This window comes from Stenella coeruleoalba (genome assembly GCF_951394435.1).
Source record: "Stenella coeruleoalba genome assembly, chromosome: 11".
NCBI lineage: Eukaryota > Metazoa > Chordata > Mammalia > Artiodactyla > Delphinidae > Stenella > Stenella coeruleoalba.
Genome location: NC_137157.1, coordinates 50,537,241 through 50,553,312, shown reverse-complemented (window position 1 = coordinate 50,553,312; position 16,072 = coordinate 50,537,241). Strand labels below are relative to the sequence as shown.

Sequence of the window (16,072 nt, the reverse complement as noted above, 5' to 3'; positions counted from 1 at the left end):
GGTAGCAGGAAACTAATACATAAGAGTTCCTTACAAGGAAAGAAAGATGAGGTGGCCCCTCACTGGATACATTTCTGAAAGGACTTTCTTCCCATTAATCCACAAAATCCAGACTATGTTTGTGATCCCTGCCTTGGTTACAGTTTCTCAGAATTCAGTCCTGGGACATCTCATCCCTCTGTGTTCTCCCTGACTCTGTAACTTCATCCACATTCATGGTTCTAGATGCCTTTTTTTTTTTTTTTTTTTTTTTTTTTTTGCGATACGCGGGCCTCTCACTGTTGTGGCCTCTCCCGTTGCGGAGCACAGGCTCCGGACGCGCAGGCTCAGTGGCCATGGCTCATGGGCCCAGCCGCTCCGCGGCATGTGGCTTCTTCCCGGACCGGGGCACAAACCCGTGCCCCCTGCATCGGCAGGTGGACTCTCAACCACTGCGCCACCAGGGAAGCCCCTAGATGCCATTTTTATATAGGGCTGATCCACAAGTTTGAATCTCTCACTCAGCCCTCCTTTCAGAGCTCCAGGCCAGAATATCTTCACTTGGGTATCTCACAGGGATCTCAAGCTACGGGGATCCAACACTGAACTTTTCATTTTCTACTCTCCACTCTCCATCCTCACACCCCCAGCCTGCCTTTCCCTAGACTTCCCCAATTGCTCATGATAGAAAGTAGTCAGAAAACATTTGACACCTTTTCTCAACCTCCGATTACCGAGTCTTGCCAAGTCTGTCCTCAAATATGTTTCTAATTCACTCAGTTCTTGCCACGTTTTGTCACCACCCTAGTCCAAGCTATCATCGTCTTTTCCCTGAACTACTGTAACAGCCTCCTAACACCCCTGCTTCCCCCAATAGCCCTCCAGTTCATTCTCCACACTGCAGCCAGAGTGATTTTTTTTTTTTTGGCCCGCCTCGCGGCTTGCGGGATCTTAGTTCCCTGACCAGGGATCGAACCTAGGCCCTCAGCAGTGAAAGTGCAGAGTCCTAACCACTGGACCACCAGGGAACTCCCAGAGTGATCTTCCAAAATATGAATAAGATGATCCATGCCTCTGCTTAAGACCCTTTCAGGGCTTCCCGTTGCTTGTACAAGAATATCCAAACCTGCTCTTTTCTGGCTGGAATCATGGAGGGTGCAGAAGAGGAAAAAAAGAAGTTCCTGCTGTACCAGAAACCGTTCAGAAAAAGCAAATAAATTTCACAGAGCTGAAGATCAAGCTCCTGAGAAGTTATCCAAAAGATGCTTTGAAAGGCAAGGAGGAAGTTTATCAATGAAGAGGCTAAGCACTGTTACAAGGAGTACAGGCAGATGTACAGAAGCAATATTCGAATGGCTAGGAGGGCAAGAAAAGCTGGCGACTTCTATGTGCCTGAGGAACTCAGATTGGCACTTGTCATCAGGATCAGAGGTAGCAATGGTGTGAGCTCAAAGGTCCGAAAGGTGCTGCAGCTTCTTCGCCTCCTCCAGGTCTTCAGTGACACCTTTGTGAAGCTCAACGAGGCTTCAGTCAACATGCTGAAGATTGTGGAACCACGTATTGCATTGGGGGTACCCAAACCTGAAGTCAGAGAAGGAACTGATCTACAAGTTTGGCTACGGCAAAATCAACAAGAAGTGAATTGCCCTGACAGATAACACATGGATTGCTCCATCACTTAGTAAATGTGGCGTCATCTGCATGGAGGATCTGATTCATGAGATCTGTTCTGTTGGAAAACGTCTCAGAGAAGCAAACAACTTCCCGTGACCCTTCAAATTGTCTTCTCCACTAGGTGTAATGAAGAAAAAGGCCACCCATCTTCTAGAAGGTGGAGACGCTGACACCAGATCAATAGGCTTATTAGAAGGATGAACTAAGGCATCTACCTTGATTATTTCTGTAATCTGGTCAGTTAATAAACGGTGACTGCTTTCAAATTGGAAGAAAAAGACAATCCAAACCCTTGAGCATGGCTTAAAAGGCCCCGCATGATCCTCATTCACCTCTCCAAACCTACCTCATGCCACTACCCCTGTGCAGCTGCTACCCCTGTGCAGCCGCTACCCCTGTGCAGCCGCTACCCCTGTGCAGCCACACTGACCTGCTTTTAATTCCTCGAAGATTCCAACCCCCCTCCAACCTCAGGGCCTTCATACAAGCTATTCCTTCTGCCTGGAACACGTGTCTCCTAACTTTCCACATGACTCTTCAACCATCAGGTTTCATCAGAGAGATCTCCTCCAACTTAAAGCAGTTCTCATAACATCCTGTTATTTTCTTCCATAGCTCTTATCAAAATCATTAATTACACACACACTTAATTGTTTAATGCCTGTAACCCTTCCTGGTCTGTACACTCCCCAGACCATGTCCGCTGTGTTCATCTCTGCATTGCTCACCCCAGGCACAGAGTCTGACACATAGTAAGCGCTCAGCAATGTTTGATAAAGGAATAAGTTAATAAATGAATGATGAACTTGGATGGAGTAAACAGAATTTTTAAAATCTTATGTCACCTTTTAGAAATTATTTCTTCCTCTGTCTCCCACCAAATTCTCTTTGCCACTTACTCTTCCCTTCCCTAGCCAGTGCCTATGCTCCAAAACCTTTCTGCAGTATCAAAATACATCTATCCTGCCACATTCCCACAGGGACTCTGCCCTCTTCTGGCCAATATGGGAACTGATTCCACTTTACTGGAGCTTAAGGATTTATTTTCCTTCTCGGATATTTTCATCTTAATCAGCAACTTCTGGAAAACCAAGAGCTTGGCCCAAAATAAAGTCTTCAAATCCATTTGTTTAGTAATGTGTATAAATAAAGTCCATTAACATATTCACGAGTGATGAATCCTAAATATAACCATGGCAGATGTCACTCGTTAATCCAGCACCTGTTTATTATCTACTCTGGCTGTGAAACTTAGAACTTTTCAAGAAGCCCCAGACCCAACAGGGGAGAAAGATATTGTAACTAAGTTAATGAAACTGTCCCCTCTGTAGACAACTTCCCATCTCACTTCCCCCAGACCAGGACACTGGGGAGGAAGATGATCCCTGGGCTAAAAATTTAATCAGCTCCTATACATTATGGCACATGTAAGACCTTCTCATGCTCCCATCATGACTGAGAGAGTATCATTTCTAATAAAGGTTAGAGGTAGGATCAAGAAAAAGAACCGACACAACTCTGCAAGACTCCAGGAGGGTGCTTAGGAAATCGTTGCTTTCTAGACGACATTGCCTTTGAGAATTGTTAGTGCTTGTATGTGTGTGATCCAACAGTTAATTGTGGGACCAGAGGAAATACTTGTTGGACAAAATGTCTGCCACTCCCCCTAGCAGGGAGACCTGAAAAGCAGTCTGGATTTGGGACACCCACGGCCGCCCTGGGCTACTCTGAGGTACTTGAAATTCCAGAGGCCACCTTGGATTGGCCTGCTGGTGCCACCCCTTCCCACCACTCTCCCTCATTCCACTCCCAGCCCTGGGCATTATTATAGGCTGAAAAACTCAGACTTCGGGAAATGCAATGCTAGGGAAGAGGGATGGACCCGGGAATAAAACCAAATCCTGTGTATAAGGGTAGGATTTCCCAAAAGGTGGGTGGAGTTTCTCCCATGGGAGTTTAGAAACAAGAGGCATTTTTTTTAAGAAAGTCACATATATGAGGACAGAGGTGTAAGGTTGGGTATGGAACACTGATGAGAAAACGCCCTGTGAACTGTTCAACTTCTTGGGTTGTTTTCTCTTAGACTATGGGAAATGCTGTATTTAGTGTATAACATTTAGGGTATTTATTTTTATATTATAGATTATTTATAATTATATTAGATTATTATTAGATTAGATTATTATTATTATATAACTGGTATGTTATATTAAGATAATAATATTAATATACTATATCATATTATTATTACAACCCTCCATGTGGTAATTCATTTTAGATACACCAACCCTTCAATAAAATCTGATTTACCCAGAAATCATTGTATGAGAATGTTGAGGTAAATATAGGTATAATGCGGTGTAATTATATTCGTCAGAATCTTTTGGTGGCTGCAAATCAAATTGGCTTAAGTGAAAAGATGAATTCATTGGATCATTGAACTGAAAATCCAGGTGCTCAAACTAAATATTCAAGAATCTCTCTTTCCTTCTCTTAAGCGTAATTTCCTCTGTGTTGTCTTTATTTTCAAGTGGTTACTCCCATAGATGGGTGGAATGGCTACTAGTAGCTCCAATTTAGCAACTCCAACAAAATCAGAGCTTCTATTTCCAAAATGTTTCAGAAACTGTATTAGGCAGATACCTATTTGCTCCACTTGTCCAATCTCAAACCAATCACTGTGGACAGGAATGGCCAAACCTGGGTAAAATGTCCATCTCCAGAGCAAGGGGATTAAGTCAGGTCCTTGAACCACATAAACCAAATCTAAAATGACACATCTGGATGAAAGATACATAACATTTTAAAATAGATATGTTATATCAGGTACTGATAAGTCTTCTAAATAAAAATTTATATTTTTATTTAGTTTCAATATAAAAATATAGCAAAGTAAAAGAATAGAGGAGTGATCCAGCAATCCCACTCCTGGGCATATATCCAGACAAAACTATAATTCAAACAAATACATGCACCTAAAGTCACAGCAGCACTATTCACAATAGCCAAGACATGGAAACAACCTAAATGTCCATTGACAGATGAATGGATAAAGAAGATGTGGTACATATATACAATGGAATACTACTCAGCCATAAAAAAGAATGAAATAATGCCATTTGCAGCAACATGGATGCAACTAGAGATTATCATACTAAGTGTAAGTCAGAAAGAGAAAGACAAATACCATAAGTGAACCTATCTACAAAACAGAAACATGGACATGGAGAACAGACTGGTGGTCGCCGAGGAGAAAGGGGTTGGGAGAGGGATGGAGTGGAAGGTTGGGTTAGCAGATGTAAGCTTTTATATATAGAATGGATAAACAACAAGGTCCTACTGTATAGCACAGAGAACTATATTCAGTATGCTACGATAAACCATGATGGAAAAGGATATTAAAAAACGTATACATGTATAACTGAATCATTTTGCTGTACAGCAGTAATTAACACCATATTGTAAATCAACTATACTTTAATTTTAAAAATTGCTAAAGAAAAAAAGTAATAGAGGAGGACAAAGTTTGCTTTTTAGAAAGGGTGAGCAGGGAATGAGGTCAGGACTAGTGGTTGACTCTGGCATAGAGGGTTTCAGTTATGGGCAATGAGAAGGACAAAAGCTCCGAGGGTGACATGTGCTGGGAGTATCTGACAGTGGAAGGCCCCTGTGGCTGAAATACAGCAAGCAAAGAGTAAACGGCAGGCAATGAAGAAAGAGAGGGGGAGAGGGGGCAAATGAGGGACCGCCTTGTAGACCATGGCAAAGACCGTAACCTTTATTCTAAATGGAGCAGGAAGGCATTGAAGTAATTTGAGCTCAGGATCAACATGTTGCTACTTATGTTTTAAGAGGATGACTGCCTACTGTTATAGACTTTAGGAGGCATCAGGGGAGGGAAGAGTGGAACCAGATGACTGAGGAGGCACAGAGCACCAACAAAAGATGAAAGATAACAGTGGCTTTGGTTACGATAGTGGTGGTAGAAGCTGGATACATGGTCAAATTCAAGAATTATCTTTGAAGTCAATGCCAATAGGATTAGGAGATGGATTTGATAGAGGATGTGAAAGAAAGGGGTCCAGGATGATTTCAAGGATTCTTGCTGGAGGAAGCAAGGGCTCCATGGAGGTAACACTATGTAAAGAATACTGGCAGCATGTCACACCACCACACACACACATTTTATTGAAGAGCTCATGAACTCTATTACTTACGATTTGGCACTCAAGGCCTGCACGTGTCTGGTAATCCCAAACACTGCTCTCAAGACTAACATCCTTCAGGCCTGCAGGGAAACACCTCTTGCCTCATATCCTTGAACTATACGCATATGACTGTCCTGAAGGTATACAGGTTATGCTATTCCCAGTGCTGGAGGTGAAACACTGCTTTGAGCGAGAAGAGGATTGGAGCAGTGGAAGTTCTCAGGTAAGAGAGACAAACAGCCTTGTCATACCTTTCCTCTTACATAAATAGCATCATTTCCCAGCAGTACTGAGCATCAATTTTCTTGCTTCTCTTGATGCTCCAATTTGTGGCCTGGAAGATACCCACCAACTATCTCATTATTCAAAACTGTTGCATATGGTTTCTGAAAAAACAAGTGGCAATATTTTAAACATTGTCATTACTCTTAAACTTACAGATGTAGACCTAGATCTAACTAATGCATGAACTATGATACTGATTATTTACATTGGTAATTAGATGAACATTGAACTCTAGATTTGCAAATGGTTTTACTTTTATGAAAATACCTAGTAAGATTTAATTAACTTTTCCAAAACATTTAAATTTAAATATATGTAAATTAGGCACAGAGCCCTGCAGAGGTAAGCCTTGAACTTTAGCTCTGTGAAGGGATCAGCTGCATTTCTTTATCCCACGGTCAAACTGCCATGGGTATCCCAGCACCAGTCCACTGGTATGAACATTTTTTGGAGATGGACTAGTTTTAGTTTAATAATTTTGATTTAAAATTTTCATATGCATTAATTATCATATGTATTTTTGCCTTTAAATTTTGTAGACAATTTAAACTATTTAGAAGAAATAACTTTCGTGAAAAGACAGAAATAATTTTAACTTTTTGACTTTATATTTACTTTAATATGCACTCATGAATAGATCCAATTTTGTATCCACTGAATACACCCACATTTTATTGTTTAATCCTTTAGAGCCTAACTGCCAATATGACACAAATTAAATGAAAACTTTTATTACAACATGATAAATGCCTTTGCTAAAGGCAAGAAAAATCTGTTTTATGGAATAACTATATAAAAATATACACAATAATATGTACTGATAATAACGTGTGAATTATGCATATCTTTTATTTATTTATTTTTATAAGCAAGTTCTTATTAGTTATCCATTTTATACATATTAGTTATATATGTCAATCCCAATCTCCCAGTTCATCCCATCACCACCACCACCACCACCACCGCTTTCCCCCCTTGGTGTCCATACATTTGTTCTCTACATCTGTGTCTCTATTTCTGCCTTGCAAACCGGTTCATCTGTACCATTTTTCTAGATTGCACGTATATGTGTTAATATATGACATTTGTTTTTCTCTTTCTGACTAACTTCACTCTGTATGACAGTCTCTAGGCCCATCCACATCTCTACAAATGACCCAATTTCTTTCCTTTTTATGGCTGAGTAATATTCCATTGTATATATGTACCACACCTTCTTTATCCATTCATCTGTCGATGGGCATTTAGGTTGCTTCCATGCCCTGGCTATTGTAAATAGCATTACAATGAACATTGGGGTACATGAGTCTCTTTGAATTATGGTTTTCTGTGGGTATATGCCCAATAATGGGATTGATGGGTCATATGGTAATTCTATTTTTAGTATTTCAAGGAACATCCATACTGTTCTCCATAGTGGCTGTATCAATTTACATTCCCACCAACAGTGCAAGAGGGTTCCCTTTTCTCCACACCCTCTCCAGCATTTGTTGTTTGTAGATTTTCTGATGATGTCCATTCTAACTGGTGTGAGGTGATACCTCATTGTAGTTTTGATTTGCATTTCTCTAATAATTAGTGATGTTGAGCAGCTTTTCATGTGCATCTTGGCCATCTGTATGCCTTCTTTGGAGAAATGTCTATTTAGGTCTTCTGCCCATTTTTTGACTGGGTTATTTGTCTTTTTAATATTGAGCTGCATGAGCTGTTTATATATTTTGGAGATTAATCCTTTGTCCGTTGATTCGTTTGCAAATATTTTCTCCCATTCTGAGGGTTGTCTTTTCGTCTTATTTATAGTTTCCTTTTCTGTGCAAAAGCTTTTAAGTTTCATTAGGTCTCATTTGTTTATTTTTGTTTTTATTTCCATTACCCTAGGAGGTGGGTCAAAAAGGATCTTGCTGTGATTTACATCAAAGAGTGTTCTTCCTATATTTTCCTCTAGAATTTTATAGTGTCTGGTCTTACATTTAGGTCTTTAATCCATTTTGAGTTTATTTTTGTGTATGGTGTGAGGGAGTGTTCCAATTTCATTCTTTTACATGTAGCTGTCCAGTTTTCCCAGCACCACTTATTGAAGAGACTGTCTTTTCTCCATTGTGTACCCTTGCTTCCTTTGTCATAGATTAGTTGACCACAGGTGCAAGGGTTTATCTCTGCATTTTCTATCCTGTTCCATTGATCTATATTTCTGTTTTTGTGCCAGTACCATATTGTCTTGATTATTGTAGCTTTGTAGTATACTCTGAAGGCAGGGAGTCTGATTCCTCCAGCTCCGTTTTTTTCCCTCAAGACTGCTTTTGTTATTCGGGGTCTTTTGTGTCGTCATACAAATTTTAAGATTTTTTGTTCTAGCTCTGTAAAAAATGCCATTGGTAATTTGATAGGGATTGCAATGAATCTGTAGATTGCTTTGGGTAGTATCATCATTTTCACAATATTGATTCTTCCAATCCAAGAACATGGCATATCTCTCCATCTGTTTATGTCATCTTTGATTTCTTTCATCAGTGTCTTATAGTTTTATGAGTACAGGTCTTTTACCTCCTTAGGTAGGTTTATTCCTAGGTATTTTATTCTTTCTGATGCAATGGTGAATGGGATTGTTTCCTTAATTTTTCTTTCTGATCTTTTGTTGTTAGTATATAGGAATACAAGAGATTTCTGTGCATTAATTTTGTATCCTGCAACTTTACCAAATTCATTGATTAGTTCTAGTAGTTTTCTGGTGGCATCTTTAGGAATCTCTATGTATAGTATAATGTCATCTGAAAACAGTGACAGTTTTACTTCTTCTTTTCCAACTTGTATTCCTTTTATTTCTTTTTCTTCTCTGATTGCCATGGCTAGTACTTCCAAAACTATGTTGAATAATAGTGGCAAGAGTGGACATCCTTGTCTTGTTCCTGATCTTAGAGGAGATGCTTTCAGTTTTTCACCACTGAGAATGATGTTTGCTGTGGGTTTGTTGTATATGGGCTTTATTATGTTGAGGTAGGTTCCTCAACATAATATGCCCACTTTCTGGAGAGTTTTTATCATAAATGGGTGCTGAATTTTGTCAAAAGCTTTTTCTGCATCTACTGAGATGATCATATAGTTTTTATTCTTCAATTTGTTAATATGGTGTATCACACTGATTGATTTGCAAATATTGAAGAATCCTTGCATCCTTGTGATAAATCCCACTTGATCATGGTGTATGATCCTTTTAATGTGTTGTTGGATTCTGTTTGCTACCATTTTTTTGAGGGGTTTTGCATCTATATTCATCAGTGATATTGGTCTGTGATTTTCTTTTTTTGTAGTATCTTTGTCTGGTTTTGGTGTCAGGGTGATGGTGGCTTCATAGAATGAATGTGGGAGTGTTCCTTCCTCTGCAATTTTTTGGAAGAGTTTGAGAGAGATGTGTGTTAGCTCTTCTCTAGATGTTTGATAGAATTCACCTGTGAAGCCATATGGTCCTGGATTTTGTTTGTTGGAAGATTTTTAACCACAGTTTCAACTGCATTACTTGTGATTGGTCTGTTCATATTTTCTATTTCTTCCTGGTTCAGTCTTAGAAGGTTATACCTTTCTAAGTATTTGTCCATTTCTTCCAGATTGTCCATTTTATTGGCATAGAGTTTCTTGTAATAGTCTCTTAAGATGCTTTGCATTTTTGTGATGTCCATTGTAACTTCTCTTTTTTCATTTCTAATTTTATTGATTTGAGTCCTCTCCATCTTTTTCTTGATGAGTCTTTAGGTTTATTAATTTTGTTTATCTTCTCAAAGAACCAGCTTTTAGTTTTATTGATCATTGCTATTGTGTTCTTTGTTTCTATCTCATTTATTTCTGCTCTGATTTTAAGATATCTTTCCTTCTACTAACTTTGGGTTTTGTTTGCTCTTCTTTCTCTAGTTCCCTCAGGTATAAGGTTAGATTGTTTATTTGAGATTTTTTTCTTGTTTCTTGAGGTAGGATTGTATTGTTTTTGCTGCATCCCATGGGTTTTGGATCACCGTGTTTTTGTTGTCATTTGTCTCTAGGTTTGCTTTTATTTCCTCTTTGATTTCTTCAGTGATCTCTTGGTTGTTAAGTAGTGTATTGTTTAGCCTCCATGTGTTTGTGCTTTATACGTTTTTTTCCCTGTAATTTATTTCTAATCTCATAGCATTGTGGTTGGAAAAGATGCTTGATATGATTTCAATTTTCTTAAATTTACCAAGGTTTGATTTGTGACCCAAGATATGATCTATCCTGGAGAATGTTCCATGTGTACGTGAGAAGAAAGTGTAATCTGCTGTTTTTGGATGGAATGTCCTATAAATATCAATTAAATCTATCTCGTCTATGGTGTCATTTAAAGCTTGTGTTTCCTTATTAATTTTCTGTCTGGATGATCTGTCCATTGGTGTAAGTGAGGTGTTAAAAATCCCCCACTATGATTGTATTACTGTCGATTTCATCTTTTATAGCTGTTAGCATTTGCCTTATGTATTGTGGTGCTCCTATGTTGGGTGCATATATATTTATAATTGTTATATCTTCTTCTTGGATTTATCCCTTGATCATTATGTAGTGTCCTTCCTTGTCTCTTGTAACATTCTTTATTTTAAAGTCTATTTTATCTGATATGAGTATTGCTACTCCAGCTTTCTTTTGATTTCCATTTGCATGGAATATCTTTTTCCATTCCCTCACTCTCAGTCTGTATGTGTCTCTAGGTCTGAAGTGGGTCTCTTGTAAACAGCATATATACAGGTCTTGTTTTTGTTTTTTTTTTTTTTTTCGGTACACGGGCCTCTCACTGCTGGGGCCCCTCCCGTTGCGGAGCACAAGCTCCGGACGCGCAGGCTCAGCGGCCATGGCTCACGGGCCCAGCAGCTCCGCGGCATGTGGGATCTTCCCGGACCGGGGCACGAACCCGCGTCCCCTGCATCGGCAGGCGGACTCTCAACCACTGCGCCACTAGGGAAGCCCCTAGGTCTTGTTTCTGTATCCATTCAGTGAGCCTGTGTCTTTTGGTTGGATCATTTAATCCATTCACATTTAAGGTAATTATCAATATGTATGTTTCTATTACCATTTTCTTAATTATTTTGGGTTTGCTTATGTAGGTCCATTTCTTCTCTTGTGTTTCCCACTTAGAGAAGTTCCCTTAGCATTTGTTGTAGAGCTGGTTTGGTGGTGCTGAATTCTCTTAGCTTTTGCTTGTCTGTAAAGCTTTTGATTTCTCTGTTGAATCTGAAAGAGATCCTTTCCAGGTAGAGTAATCTTGGTTGTAGGTTCTTCCCTTTCATCACTTTAAATATATTGTGCCACTCTCTTCTGGTTTGTAGAGTTTATGCTGAGAAATCAGCTGTTAACCATATGGGAGTTCCCTTGTATGTCATTTTTCCCTTGTTGTTTTTAATAATTTTTCTTTGCTTTTAATTTTGTCAATTTCATTATTATTTGTCTCAGCGTGTTTCTCCTTGGGTTTCTCCTGCCTGGGACTCTCTGCACTTCCTGGACTTGGGTGGCTATTTCCTTTCCCATCTTAGGGAAGTTTTTGACTATAATCTCTTCAAATATTTTCTAGGGTCCTCTCTCTCTCTCTTCTCCTTCTGGGACTCCTATAATGTGAATGTTGGTGTATTTAATGTTGTCCCAGAAGTCTCTTAGGCTGTCTTCATTTCTTTTCATTCTTTTTTCTTTATTCTGTTGTGCGGCAGTGAATTCCACCATTCTGTCTTCCAGGTCACTTATCTATTCTTCTGTCTCAGTTATTCTGCTATTGATTCCTTCTAGTGTATTTTTCATTTCAGTTATTGTATTATTCATCTCTGTTTGTTTGTTCTTTAATTCTTCTAGGTGCTTGTTCTTTAATTCTTCTAGGTCTTTGTTAAACATTTCTTGCATCTTCTCGATCTTTGCATCCATTCTTTTTTTTTTTCTTTTAACATCTTTATTGAAGTATAATTGCTTTACAATGGTGTGTTAGTTTCTGCCTTATAACAAAGTGAATCGGCTATACATATACATATATCTCCATATCTCCTCCCTCTTGCATCTCCCTCCAGGTGGTCGCACCTCTAGGTGGTCACAAATTACCGAGCTGATCTCCCTGTGCTATGTGGCTGCTTCCCACTAGCTATCTATTTTACATTTGGTAGTATATATATGTCCATGCCAGTCTCTTACTGCATCCCAGCTTATCCTTCCCACTCCCCGTGTCCTCAAGTACATTCTTTGTCTGCATCTTTATTCCTATCCTGACCCTAGGTTCTTCAGAACCTTTTTTTTTTTTTTTTTAGATTCCATATATATGTGTTAGCATATGATATTTGTTTTTCTCTTTCTGACTTACTTCACTCTGTATGACAGACTCTAGGTCCACCCTTTGCCTCCATTCTTTTTCCGAGGTCCTGGATCATCTTCACTATCATTATTCTGAATTCTTTTTCTGGAAAGTTATCTATCTGCAGTTCATTTAGTTGTTTTCCTGGGGTTTTATCTTGTTCCTTCATCTGGTACATTTTCTTCTGCCTTTTCATTTTGTCTAACTTTCTGTGAATGTGGTTTTTGTTCCACAGGCTGCAGGATTGTAGCTCTTCTTGCTTCTGCTGTCTGCCCTCTGGTGGATGAGGCTTTCTAAGAGGCTTGTGCAAGCTTCCTGATGGGAGGGACTGGTGGTGGGTAGAGCTGGGTGTTGCTCTGGTGGGCTGAGCTCAGTAAAACTTTAATCTGCTTGTCTGCTGATAGGTGGGGCTGAGTTCCCTCCCTGTTGGTTCTTTGGCCTGAGGAGACCCAGCACTGGAACCTACAGGCTCTTTGGTGGGGCTAATGGTGGACTCCAGGAGGGCTCATGCCAAGGAGTACTTCCCAGAACTTCTGCTGCCAGTGTCCTTGTCCTCATGGTGAGCCACAGCCACCCCCCACCTCTGCAGAAGACCCTCCAACACTAGCAGGTAAGTCTGGTTCAGTCTTCTATGGGGTCACTGCTCCTTCCCCCGGGTCCTGGTGCACACACTACTTAGTGTGTGCCCTCCAAGAGTGGAGTCTCTCTTTCCCCCAGTCCTGTCAAAGTTCTGCGATCAAATCCCGCTAGCCTTCAAAGTCTGATTCTCTGGAAATTCCTCCTCCCGTTGCTGGACCCCCATGTTTGGAAGCCTGACGTGGGGCTCAGAACATTCACTCCAGTGGGTGGACTTCTGTGGTATAATTGTTCTCCAATTTGTGAATCACCCACCCTGCGGTTATGAGATTTGATTTCATTGTGATTTTGTCCCTTGTACCATGTCATTGCAGCTTCTCCTTTGTCTTTGGATGTGGGGTATCTTTTTTGGTGAGTTCCAGTGTCCTCCTGTCAATGACTGTTCAGCAGTTAGTTGTGATTCCGGTGCTCTCACAGGAGAAAGTGAGCTCATGTCCTTCTACTCCGCCATCTTGAACCAATCTTTCTGCATATCTTTTTTTACTACTCATCTAAATATTTCCAGCCTATAAATTAAATGGTGCTTAGTAATGATGGTTAAATTAAATTCAGCCATCTTCAATATTTTGCCAAATTTCAGTCTTATAAAACTAATGTCTCATATTTTTTATTCTGTTACTGTATACCTTTGACAAGAGAAGAAGATAGAACATATTTTATTCAACCATTGATTGGTTTGATTTATAACTTAAACATTTGGACATGTGGTATGTGGATGTCCATTTGTGCTCTTGCCTGAGCCCTACAAATGATAGGGGCAGCCTCGTTCAAAATATCAAGAGAGTACCAAGAAGAGTGTGATTAACTCTGGAAGGTCAAGGAAGGTTCCACTGAGGAGCTGGTGTTTGACTGGATCATCAAGGATGGTTAGAAGCTCAACAGGCAGAGGAAGGAAGGGCATTCAGAGAGTAGGAACAGCACGTGCAAAGCTGAGTGATCATGCACTGTGAAATGCAGTATGTGTGACACATTTGGGCATAAAGTTGTGTGGAGATAAGAGAACAGTTGGGCATGGAGCTAGAGATAAGACTTGGAGAAAGACATCTAGAGCAGATATACATCATCTACTGCTTTTATTCATTCAGAAATATCTGTTTTGAGTACTTGCCACTTGCCAGGCACTAGGCTAGACGCTGGAGGTACAACCACAAACCAGGCAGCAATTTTGCTCTCTAGGAGTTTATGTGGAGAGTGTAGTGGAGAAAGATGTTGTGTCATGTACAGTCACTGTACATGCCTTAGGAAGTACCTGGAGGAAGGGATCCTGGGACAAATATCTTTGCAGTTCTAACCAGCCCAGCATCTTAAACCAAGAAAGTACTCCAAAAATTCAATTGCTGAATTAAAGTGAAAAAATTACTACTGGCATATTTGAATTTATCCTTAAGGCTATATGGCAGGAAGCACAATTGTGAACTATTCCCGAAGGTCTCAAGTCTGAGGGATGCAGGGAATCCATTAGCTCAGTGTTAGAAATGCTTTGAGGGAGTTGAAGCCTTGCAAACAATAAACTATTAATGAAAATTAAAATAATAACAAATTATTATTACCACAAGGGGGGAAAGCAGGGGATGGGATGAACCAGGAGATTGGGATGGACATATATACACTAATATGTATAAAATAGATAACTAATAAGAACCCGCTGTATAGCACAGGGAACTCCACTTCACTTCGCTGTACAGTAAAAATTAACATTGTAAAAATACTATACCCCAATTTAAAAAATATTGTGAATATACAACCCAAGGGTGTTTAATTCCTATTTGAAAAAAATATTATTACCAATAATAACAGCTGCCATTTATCAGTCATTTAATATGTGCTGATCACTATGTTAAGTGCTCTTCATGAATGGTCTCTACAATCTCTTGCTTCTCACACCAACTCTTTGACATAGATGGAGATACTGAAGGACAGCAACATGAATTAACCAGCCCTGATAGAGCTAATAAGCAATAGATCAGAAGTTCAAATCCAGGTCTGCCTGACTCTAGAGAGACCTGGAAGGTGTCCTTTACACACACACACACACACACACACACACACACACACACACACACACGGAACAGACAGAGCTTTTAAAATAGTCCAAAGAACTGTGATCACCCTCAAAATGCACCGCCTTGTGATTTTTTTTCTCTCCTGGCAATTCTACAAGATTTGGACAGTGGCCACATCTATATAATAAACAGATGGAATCTGGACTCTTTCCATCTGGCCCATCTCTAAAACATGCTCATCTCAATGGATTGGTGCTGGGGTTTCTGTGGTGGTTTAAGGGAATCTCCGGCCAACAAGGAAACACAGTTACTCAACTGACAGAGCTAAGAGATAAGGGTTTCCTTTTGTAGAGTTCTTAAGTACTGTTACTGTGAGTCTACTTGCCCCACCAAGAAATCAGTTGAGAGACACACTTTTCTTTTCAAATTAGAAGCATTTGCTTCTATTAGAAATGTTTAGAAGAACGGAAATATTCAGAGAAGGGAAAGAATTACTTCCCAGGATACAAAAGCTTGACGAAGAAATTTCCCTACAGATGAATCTTAGTCACTAAGAGCCAGAAGATGATGGGAGAGTTTGCTGAAGAAAGTTGAAGCAGCTAGGCTGCCACGTATGGCTGTACAGGTTGCTCACTGCGGAAAGGTACCAAGCTGAAGTGGCAAGTAAGACTAAAATCTAGCAAGCACTCTGCTTGCCAAATCATGAACACTGGTACAGGCCTGTGTCTGCTCAGGAGGGGAACTTTACTTGAATCTGTATATATTCACCAACTGTACGAGTGAAAGCCCTGCCCTAGGCTCCCTCCACTTTAAGGGTGCTAGTGGTGACACTGGGTGTTCATCTCCACTCTTCCGATCTCTCCCGCATTCTGGAGCGTTTGAGAGGCAGGTGGGTATCCCAGCGTTCCAAAGCACAGGTAGAAGTTGGTGCCAGATTGAGTCACAGCCTCTAGCCAGAGAAA

The 16,072-nt window shown here is 40.0% G+C and overlaps 1 pseudogene across 1 annotated transcript; it reads left to right on the top strand.

The window, feature by feature from the left end:
* Window positions 1-786: 786 nt before the first annotated feature.
* Window positions 787-1,859, top strand: LOC307194147 (large ribosomal subunit protein uL30-like; annotated as a pseudogene). Its single transcript has one exon. The product of its transcript is annotated as a large ribosomal subunit protein uL30-like (transcript).
* Window positions 1,860-16,072: the final 14,213 nt, after the last annotated feature.